Source organism: Desmodus rotundus, chromosome 11, assembly GCF_022682495.2.
Source record: "Desmodus rotundus isolate HL8 chromosome 11, HLdesRot8A.1, whole genome shotgun sequence".
NCBI lineage: Eukaryota > Metazoa > Chordata > Mammalia > Chiroptera > Phyllostomidae > Desmodus > Desmodus rotundus.
Window position 1 is genome coordinate 30,496,308 of NC_071397.1, and position 10,903 is coordinate 30,507,210.

Below are 10,903 nucleotides of genomic sequence, written 5' to 3' on the forward strand. Positions count from 1 at the left end.
GCTCTCTCTCCCTGATTTCTGTGACAGTAGACTATATACACTAGATTTCCCCCTACATTTTGATAGATATTTCTAAGTCTCTTTATTAAATGCACTTCTCTTTCTTTGCTTGTCCTTGTGCCTTTACCCTACGCTTTATTTATTTTCTCCTTCTTTATAACAGCCCCAGATTCTCTCATGCACACTCCTGATCTGAAGTCTGGTCTGTATGCTCAAGGCTTCCACAGCCCTGACCCCAGCAGCTCAGACCCCTCGTGACTTTCAGATCCATGTACTGAATTGCTTCCTGGACATCACCCCTATACGCCCCATTGGTGTTTCAGACTCAACATGTTTAAAATTAAACTCATTGTCATTCTCTCACTTGCTTCTCTGTTCTCAGTCTCAGTAAGTAACACTAAGAGATAAATCTGAGCTTCCTTCTTGACTCCTTTCCCTCACCCACCCCACACAAATGATCATTTTCTGCACATGATTAAACATCTGACTAAGCATCTTTCAAGTTCATCCAGTTTGCCCCGCCTCCGCTGTACTATCTCTGGTGTAGGCCACTTCATTCTGCTGATATTACTAATGCAGTCTCCTGATTGGTTGCCCTGACTCCACTCAGACTGCCTACCAGCCAATAACTTACCAACACTGCATTCATGGATTTTTATAACTTGCATATATGACTATTTCTCTCCCCTTCTCAAACTTACAGTTGTTATTCATTCACACTCAGAAGTCTACTACGTTCTCAGTGTGACCTGCAAAGCTCTCATTCTCTTGTGCTTCAAGCTGCACCACTTTAGACAACCCTTAAAAACACACGGATTCCAGTTCTAGCCATTCTAAACTATTTTCTTGAGAATGTATTAATTGGACATGCTTTCTCGACTTTTCTCCAAGTTCGGACTGGACTCCCTCTTAGGACGCTCTCCGAGCACGTGTGCGTGCACACTGTCGCACGTTTACATAGATTTTAATCAGCTTCCTTCGCATCCAAACTGTAAGGTCTGTGATGGCAGAGTTAGGTGACCTTTGCCACTTCATGGTGAGTGCTTAACACATAGGTATTGAGTGAATAAATGAGTGAGTGAATTCTACTATAAATGTAGTTTTAAACACTGCTTAATTTATTTCAACATTGCCTTCAGCATGCCTACATTCCCATAGGCCTTTCAATATGCTCTCTAATTAACTCTGGATTTGGGACAATGATAGACAGCCATGTCTAGAAACATGTGGAGAAATGCTTCAGCATTCCTTTGGCAGAAACAGGATTAATGGAAGGGCTGTGGGGAGAAAAGCAGGGATGCAAGAGAGGGGGACGCACCAGCAGCTTCCCCAAATCGGCCACTTCCTGATGGCTGTTTTATTCCATGCTAGTTTTGCTTCACAGGTATCTAAGTAAGGAGGGAAATTTTCTCCTACCTTGAGATAACTTGAATAGAACTCTTTTCTTTGAAGTGAGAAAAGGAGAAAATTTAAGCAATGAGTATTTTCATTTAAAATTATATAGAACCCCTTTAATGGTTGAATAAATTCAATATAGTTTAATTGATTAACTAACACCTTTTTGCTGCTTATTCAAAATGTTTTCTTTTTATATTAAAATATTGCTATAATATATATTTTGTACTAAAAATATTTGTGTGCATTTTAAACAGTGTCTTCAGTGTGTATTCTTAGAAATGACATCCTAGATCAAACATATGACTTTTTTAAAAGGCTATTGATGAATATAAATCCAAATTCTCTAAATTACTTTCTGGAAATGTTCTACTAATGAATACCTCAGTAGAATAGGCCTGATTTTCAAGCTTTTCTGTCACATAAAAGAGGTAGACCTAGAGTTCCAGCTGGGACATGAGTCAGCCTCCTTGAATGGGGCGAGCACGGTGGTCTGAGCCAGGGCAGCCAGGCGGTTGGAGCGCAGACGGAGAAAATGCAGACCACCAGGGCACTGCTTACTCCTTTGGCTCAGATCCGCTGCTGTATCAGCAGCATAATCAGGCCTCTGTCCGCCTGCTTCCTGGGTAAGCCAGAGATCCCATCTGAATGGCCTTCCTACAGCAGCTCCCCATTCTTGGTGGCCAGATGGGAATTCCAGACCAGTGTCGTTTCCCAAATAAACACTGACACAGTGACCAAGTTTATTGGTGTTCAGGCTGCCACAGTGGGTGTGGCTGGTTCCGGTTCAGGGGCTGGAATTGGGACAGTGTTTGGCATTTAGATCATTGGCTATGCCAGGACCCATCTCTCGAGCAGCAGCTCTTCTCCTATGCCATTGGGCTTTGCCTTGTCTGAGGCCACGGGGTTCTTCCACTGGATGGTTGCCTTCCTCATCCTTTTTGCCATGTGAGGCTCCATGGGAATCACCTACCCATCCCTGCTGCACTGGCTCGCTGCAGTGCCTGGTGCTGGAATGTGCTAAGCTTTACCAGCAAACACAACATTTCTCTAGAAACAAACACACAAACACACAAACAAAATAAAAGAGGTAAACCTCTTGAGAAGAGACAGTCCTCGGCTACTAAGTCAAGCTGGCTACTCACGGAGAATTTTGCATCTCCTGTGTGGCCTGCCCCCTCTGCCTCTCCCATCCCACATCCGCCATGGCACTGTGGGTGGCAAGATGAGGGTAGTCATCTTGACTTCTGAAAGCTGTAGGCACAGAAAAGCTAGCTGACTCCTGGTATGGTAATAATAATATTGGTGTTACTATTTCTATTCCTATTTGCTTTTGGCAAAAATGACAGCCAATTCTGGAAAAGCTGAACCTGTTTTCCACTGCCAACATGTTCTACTAATGATCACTGCAAAAACGCCAGCTGTAGATACAGAGGGAAAGATTTATTTATTTATTTTTTCTTGCCTTTGGGGACAGAAGGAAGAGAAAGTACTAAATGAATGCATATTGGAAGCCAGTTGCTTAGAGGTCCTTCCTTCTCTGGCTCCACACCTTCTACCCAAAGCTCCCGTGCTGTACTGCCCAGGATGAAATCCCCCCATTTGCTCTCTCACCAGGTTTTTCTGCTTAACCTAGGAATTACATCCTCATTATGTTCAGAAATGGTGTGGGCTGCATCGTTATATTCATATGAATATAGGAGAGAAGTGCCAGCTTCCCTTCTCCTAAAACACACTTCTCACTTGCATTCTTTGAACTTTCTGAAAGGTTTGCTGGGAGAATCAGCACTTCAGACCGTCTCCACTCTGTTTTCTCTGTTCTTGGAAGCGGTTCTGAGCATGACCACACTTATGGAGCACAAATGCTGTTTGAAATGAATAGGCAGAACCAACTTCAGCCAGTGGCAAGGCAACTATGTCTCTGTGGAACGTGCTGCGAAGGGAGTGAGGAGGTTAACAGCACTCCAGAATCCCCAGGGCCGCCTGGCCGTGGTGCTCACATTTATGTCAGCTGTAGGCCTGTCAGCTTGATTACACAGTTAAAACCAAGACTGTTTTGCATAGGCTTCTGGAGCAGTTCAGCTGCTTAGTTCCCTGTATGTAGTAATGACCTGGAACCAGAGTGACAGGAGGTTCCAGGCCCCAGTCCTCCACTGGGAGCTCCCACCAATGTCTGTCTGTAAAAGAGCAACTAGGGAATAGGAAATTTGCTCACACCGCTTCTTTAGTGACAAACACATGCACTGCTCACTGAGGGCCTGCTCTATGCTACAGGCCCTCCATAAGTGACCCTCAGTTCTCACATCCTTGTGAGGCAGCTATTTTGTTTCTACTTTTAAAGTAAGAAAACTGAGGCTCAAAGAGTGGAAGGAGTTTTCCAAGGCCACATGGCTAAAGGTGAGGAAGCCAAGATTTGATTCAAGACTGCCTGATGCCATCACCTGGGGCTTCCTCCCAGGAAGTATTTTCCCAGAATTTTCATGACCAGACTCAGTGAGAGCAGTGGGTGTATCCTACCCATTGTTTGTGATCAGCATGATAGGCGTGCACAGAGAGAAAGAGTTCAGGCTGTGGGCAATGGCAGCTAAGTATGTTAGTGCTGGGAAGGCAGGGTATTTAAATTGAACTAGAGATTTTAACATAAGAAAAGTCCTTCTTCCTTAAAGGTGACCATTACTACTTCACAGTAAATATCTAAACTGCTCCACTTTCCCAGTGGCCCAGCAGCTTTAACACCTCTCTTATTCTCCCATTCCACGCTGGCAAGGGTTTAAGGTACTCTTCAGACTCAGCAAATCAGATCTTACGGCTTCTCCACTTTCAAACCTTTAACAATTTTCCATCACCTTAAGAATTCCAAACTCCTTAAAGTGACAAATTAAGTCCTCACGTTTCAGTACTCCTCGGTTACTTATTTCCCTATCCCATCTTATTCTACCCATATGGAATTATCTGGAATTCCTTGCCCATGTCTGTAGCCACTGTATACGCTGTTGCTCCTGGTGGGAATGTCCTCCCTCACCCAGTTCACCCTTCAACCCCACTCCTATCTTCCCAAACTCACTACTTAAGTGTCACTCGCTCTCAGAAGCCCTCCCTGACCAATCGTCTTCATTTCCCCATTGAGGCCAACTTTTGAATTCTTTTTCCTGTTATTCTAGTATTCTGTACTGAGTGCTCACGGCACACATCACGCTGAGAGATAATTTGGCTTACTTGCATTCTCTCCTACTAGACTGTGGACTCCTTGGGAATGTGTCCCGCCCAGGAGCATGTATTAGGCTGTTAAACAACACTGAACACAAAGAATCGGGCAAAGGGGAAGTTAGGTTCTGTCTGGTGAGGTCCAGATTCTTCCCTTCCTTGGCTCAGAGAGGTAAAAGACTTCTGGATTACCACTTTTCTGGCATAGATATAACTAAGTTTGAATCAGTTCAACTTTGAGTATTTATTAAAGTTCTGCTGCAGTAGAAGTCCTATTTCTTCAAGGTAAATAGAAATATTGTTTATCTAAAAATTTGGCCTAAATAGGCAAGGTTACAAACTAAAGTTTCTGAAACAAGAATTTACTTCAAATATTGTGAACCACGAAGGCCATGTTAATCATACGCAGCAGCTCGTAACATAAACTGAAGCCCTGAGTCAGTCTGTAAACGAATACGTTCTGTGATAGTGGGCCTGAGGGTGAAGGCCATAGTCCTCTGGAGGAGTTATGTCATGAAAGTCAAACATCTATGTTTTAAGTATCTGGAAACAATATGGTTTTATTCGGTTTCAGATATGTTTATCTTTTTAACATTTTTTTCTATATGGAGTTATAGAAAGAGTGAAAAAGGGGGGTGGCTTAATGAAAAAAAATCCCAATGACCCTGAAATTAGCTTGTAAATAATTCAAAATGCCTTACTTATGGGCATTTATGAGTAAGACTCCTGTTCCTATCACATGTTTGGCTAAAGTGATTTAAAAAGCACAGGCAACACTGCATTATTTTATACATTGACATCAAATAGAAGTGGTTGAACCACAGGATTCGGCTCCAGGAGGAAGCCTTGCTTCTCGGCCCATGCCTTACCACCCACTGTGGTTCTCAGCGGGGGGCTGTGTCCACGCCCCCAGTAAAGGCAATGGCAGGGACAGAGCAAGGGTTTCTTGCACATTCATTCACCTCGGTCACAATGTCCTTTTCTTCAGAAGAATATATTAATAATTCTTACTTTAAAATAAAGCAGTATAACTTAAAGAATAAAACAATGAAGAGTGTTGTACACACATTTTTCATTTTCAGAATAATTTTCAAATGTTAACAGTCTAAAGCAAATACATATATGGAGTATTTGTACAAGTATTTCACATACAAAAGTTTACAAAAAGCAAGCGGAGTAGACAGAGGCGATCGGTATGATCAAAGAGTAGGTAACCTTTCCTAGAGTTAAAGAACTTACTACTGAATGGCTTTACCCGCATCGGCCATTCTTTTGACACCAATGCCCCACTGGACTCAGCTTTCATAGAGTCTAACTTCCCGCAGTTTGCATTTCGACGTTAAGCTCAGGCTGTTTTCCAACTATAACACTATGTTATTAGGCCACGCTTTTGCAAACTCATCCTACTACTTGGAAAATCACCTGTCAACTTTTAAATATACAAAAACTCACCTGCTACTTAACCACCAGCCTTCAGTATATACGCTTTTGATGAGAAATGCTTTAGTGGGTCAGCTCTCACCTGGACTCATCATACAGTCCTGGCAACAGTTTTCTAAGGAAGGAGAATCTCACCCTGTAGTTAGGGTTCCTGGAGCGACCGACACTGAAGGAAAAAACTCATGTGAACCCACTCACTCAAAGGGAATAGGCCGCAAGTATAGGGAATCTGGTGTCTCTATAAATCTTCACTTCTATATACCATACAACTGTTCATTGTGATATTTTAAAGTACAATATAAAATAATTTATGCTCTTTATTTGAGTTTAGTTACATAATGAAATTTTATTAAGCCTAGCTTAGATAGCTAACAATCCTGATTAGACACTTGCAATTTGAAAAGATAAACACCTAAGCCTTGCGCTTCTCCTTTGGGGCTTTAAATTTGGTATGTGTTTACTGTTTCATTAAGTAAGCAATGTAATCAGAGACTCATAGCAGCCATAGAAATTAATAAGTTTAATGATTCAGGAATTACCCTGAAGTGAAAATAACTAAACTGAATAATCTAAATTGATTATTTTTACTTGATCATAAAAGCTCTTGAGATCGTAATATTAAACCTATCTCTTCAGTGTTTTCCATTAATTTATTTCATGTATATCCCAGTATCCAAAAGCAATTCTGCAAATGCAGTTTATCATATCATTCTTTTTTCACAATTGCTTTTGGATTTGTCTTTTGGGGAGTTTCGTCTTTTGTAATGCAAAATCATCATGTAAATCTCATATTCCAGTCCGGGGGCCAGTCTCTGAGTCTTGACTTACCCGCCGCAGCCCTGGGCACATTCGCTGACTTCTGTCAACGTGTCCGCTCTGGCCGTCACACCAAGAATAAATTTGTTGGGTGTGGCGGTGGGCACAAAAAGGTCAGGCAGAAAATCTGTCCTTGGGGAGCTTATAATCTGTAATTTTAAGAAGATAACACATAAAATAGTTTTTGAATAATATGTAGCAGTTTAGGATGATAAAAATACACAATATAACTGATACCTTCAAAAGAATATTGTCATTCAAAGGGCTACTTTGGCAGACTATCCATTAATTCCATTGATATGGCCTCAGCATAATAATTTTGGAATGCTGTCATTTTGGACTTGATTTCAAAGTGAGTTACAAAACCACATAAGAATATAGTCACTAGTATTGTAATCATGGTGTATGGCAACAGATGGTTACTAGACCGATTGCTGTGATCACATTTTAAGATACATAAACATTGAATTACTTTCCTTGTATACCTAAAACTAAAAAAAATTGTATGTCAGCTATAGTTTTTTTAAAAAAGAATAACTTTCTTACTAACACACTTTCTTTAAAACCTGAAGATACTATGAGTCAGTTTGATTGGATTAACTTTCACTGAATTTTAACTTTTAAAATTGTATTCCTTACTCTGAAACTATTAAAATTGTGTATATAACCAAGCTGAGAATCATTCCAATAAAGACATTAACAATGTAGAGTTACCTTCACATAAAATATGATTTTTTAAAATGACAAATTTGAAGGGCAGGCACATTGGTGACTTCTAGTATATTTGTCTAGTATGCATTTATAATGTTTATATAAAATGTACATTTATATAATACACGTACACTTGTGTGACAGAGAACAGTGCTATAGGATTTCATATGAATGAACAAGAGTATCAAGATAATTTAATGGTGAAAGAATAGTCTTTTCAACAATTGTTCTGGGATACTTGGATATACATATGCAAAAGAATAAATTTGGATACCTACATCACATCATATACAAGAATAACTCAAAATTTATCATAGCCCTAAACTTGAGAGGGAGAGATAATGCTATAAGCTATTTGAAGAAAGCATAAAGAAATAAATTTTTGTGAACTTGGATTAGGCAATGGTTTCATAGATTCAACATCAATAGCATTGGTGTGGGAAAAAAATAGATATATTGAAACATATCAAAATGAAAACCTTTGTAATTCAAAGGACACAATCAAAAATTGAAGAGATAACCCACAGAATGTTAGACAATATTTGCAAATTATATATCTGATAAGGAACTGGTATCCAGAATATATAAAGAACTCTTACAATTCAACAATAAAAATATTAATAACCCAGTTAAAAAAATAGGCTTAAGAAATAGGTTTAAGTAGACATTTCTTCAAAGAAGACATACACTCCCTCCGGTGCCGCACCCCACTCCCCACATGAAGAATGTTTGCACAACAGCTAGTCACTAAGGCAGTCATAGCTGAGACTATTTTACTTCATGAAAGAGGTAGAATGTTCGCTGGGTCTGCACAGGCTTACTCCATTCAGAGATGTGGAAAAGGGTCTGTACTCCAGCAACAAAAGTCAAGGCGTGGGAGGGCCCAAAGTAATTTAAAGAAGAGCAAGTAACCTTGCAAAAGCAAGGGATGGGTGAGTTGGATGCTGCATAAGCAGCAGAAGTAAAATGTTGGGGGTGGGAGGCTTGAATCCCCTGCTGAGAAATGTGGGGAGACCACCCTTAGGCAGTGGAGAACCTCTGAGTGTTTAATAACTGAGCCAAATACAAGAGAATTTTTTGTCTCTGTATTATCTTGGTGCTTTCTGACCATTTTTAACTCTATTTTGAATTCGTAGCATTTGGTCACATGAAACTAATTTTCTCCCCTTGAAATGATCACTTCATGTTTTAAAACCATCATTAATTTCATTTTTATACAACTCTAATGTTGTCATGAGTCACATTGATTGTCATTATTTTTGTTATATAAGTTCGTGGGTTAAATATTAACTAGGCTTTTGAATTTCTGGCTAAATATATTATCGTAGACCCTTGGATTTCATGCTCCATGTTTTGTAGCCATGACTGAGCAACCTGATTGCTTCAAAAATTTTGGCACAAAGGCTGCATAATTTAGAGATAAATAGCTTTTTTCAAAATTAAAATTTGACAATCTATAAACATAGAATTGCTAAATGAAACTAATATAAAACTCTGAGGAATCACATTGATCAGATTGTCAGATTGATTAATTTGCAAATCATAGCCACATAAGCATGAGGTTTTTCAGTCATGGGCTTCCTGTCATATTTCTCCTGACACAATTTTAATAAGATTTTGACAGGATCCAGAGAATCAGTTTTGATTACTGTCACTCTATTTTCCCTTTAATCCATTTAGGTAATTATTAACTTAGCCATGCTAATTATCATCACTCTATTTATAAGCTGTCTCTAGAACATTCTCAAATGGAACTGATCTCTACTTCCCTTTAAGTTCCAGAAGTTTCACTTGTCACTCATTACACCCTTCACTTCCTGCTTTGTGTTTAGTACACCTCCTGTGCTCACCTTATGTCTTTAGTCATTGGTAAGCTACTTGGAGTCCAGAAGCAAGTTGTCTTCTCCCATTGTGCCTAGAGGACCAGCGGCAAAGAGTAGGCACGCAAGTGTCTCAGCAAATAAATGAACAGTGTCGACATTTTTTCCTCATCATCCCCTTTTAAGCTCTCTTCTTCTATAGCAACCTTGGTTAAAATTTTTCCTTTTAGCCATGCATGGAGCTTCCTTTAGAAATTATTAGCATGTATTTATTTCAATGTAAATTTGTGAATATCTACTTGGAAAAAAGCATTATATTAATTGGATAAGGATGAACAGAGTAGAAAACACCCTCAATGAAACTGCATATAAAGATTGGTAATATATAAGTTGATAATAGATTTTATTTATAATATAATACACTTTCAAAAGAATCATGTAATTGGAGATTGTCACAGATATTTTACACAGCTTTTTTACTAATTTTAAGAAATTGACATAAAAGAAATTTTCAAAGACTTAGAAATCCATCTATTTTAAATAAGCAATCTGGATTTGTCTGTTTTCACTAAAAGGATGTTTCTTTTTTGTGCTACTTTGAATTGATATCGCTAATTTACAGTTTCTTTTAAGTTAAGGTCACAAATCAAACTTATTCTTGTGGTTTTTCTCTAATAAAAATTATAATTTTTTATTGAGGAATTTAAGTAATTATTTATTTTAACTTAAGCAGAGGTTGGTTAATTTAACACCTTTAAACTTGAAACTCTCCAAAATTTCTACATAAAATGTATAGTTTATAGTGTTGGGGTGTGTACAGGTATTGTAATAGCTTTAGTGCCTCATCAAATGACATGAAGAAAGAATTTGATAGCAGGCTTCAGAGTTCTTTTTCTATAAACTGACATGCAACACATCCCAAAATAAAATGTATGACACGCCAATAACTGGCAATGAACTTAGGATATTCAATATTCCTGCTACATTTATATGTTACCCAACAGCGAAAAGCACATTCTAGATCTTCCCAGGATTCAAGACCTAGTAGGTGACCTGGTTGTCCCAAGGGTGTCTTGGTTGGTGAAAAACATTGGCTGATGGGAAAAGATTCCTTTTAAATGCTGCGGATTTGTTTCATAATTTCAATTACTCAAGGACAAGGAAGAGCTGAAGACACCTCTGTGAACTCGGTGTCTAACTCGGTGAAAAGATGAACTATTGCAAAAAGAAAGAATCATGCCACATAACAATTGTTTGAAATAAGAAATGACCAGGTCAGGCAGAATAAACCCAAGTACTTGAGGGTTTGCGTTCTGAAATAAAAATCTAAGAGAAAGGACAGACCCTTTCTGAATGGTTAATCATAAAACATGAAGATTAGTCAGAAGTAGCTAAGTTCAAAGTCATGGCTGAAAGTAGGAAAGTGTAGTCTCTATTTTAGTAAAAACCTGAGGGGAAATGGAAAACTTGGAAAAGACAACATTTTGCTGCTAAGGTAAAAGAAGAATGTTGCACGA

At 38.9% G+C, this 10,903-nt stretch overlaps 1 pseudogene; it reads left to right on the top strand.

Moving 5' to 3' along the window:
* The first annotated feature begins 1,930 nt into the window (after positions 1–1,930).
* Positions 1,931–2,347, top strand: LOC112319350 (ATP synthase F(0) complex subunit C1, mitochondrial pseudogene; annotated as a pseudogene).
* Positions 2,348–10,903: the final 8,556 nt, after the last annotated feature.